Source organism: Sinocyclocheilus grahami, unplaced genomic scaffold (genome assembly GCF_001515645.1).
Source record: "Sinocyclocheilus grahami isolate Dianchi unplaced genomic scaffold, SAMN03320097.WGS_v1.1 scaffold323.1, whole genome shotgun sequence".
Taxonomy (NCBI): domain Eukaryota; kingdom Metazoa; phylum Chordata; class Actinopteri; order Cypriniformes; family Cyprinidae; genus Sinocyclocheilus; species Sinocyclocheilus grahami.
The window spans coordinates 831,275-831,596 of record NW_015505502.1 but is presented as its reverse complement, the minus strand read 5'-3'; the positions used below and the strand labels follow the sequence as shown (position 1 = coordinate 831,596).

Genomic DNA, 322 nt, shown 5'->3' with positions numbered 1-322 from the left:
CCCTCCTTCAGGGAACGAGGGTTACATACGTAACCGAGATGTTACATACGTCACCTGAGACGTTTTTGCATCTTCACATTCCAAGAAATGTCCTTCAAGGATTGCAAGAAGGTTATGAGAATGAACACCACCACAGATAACAATCAAGGTATATTTCAAAATCTTGTTTGGTTGTAGAGGTTTTTTTTTTTATGTTATAGGACTGGTTTTCAAAACATGAACTTCCATAATGTTGATTTTTTCTTTTTTAAATATATAATGGACGAACAAAGGCACAACCTTCATGGTAACTGGGAGATATATTTTTGAAATACCTTAAAAC

The 322-nt window shown here is 34.8% G+C and overlaps 1 protein-coding gene across 1 annotated transcript in view; it reads left to right on the top strand.

Annotated features, from left to right (window-relative positions):
* LOC107602257 (uncharacterized) overlaps nt 1–322 on the top strand; it is a 63,964-nt gene that overhangs the window by 8,507 nt on the left and 55,135 nt on the right. The window lies entirely within an intron of this gene.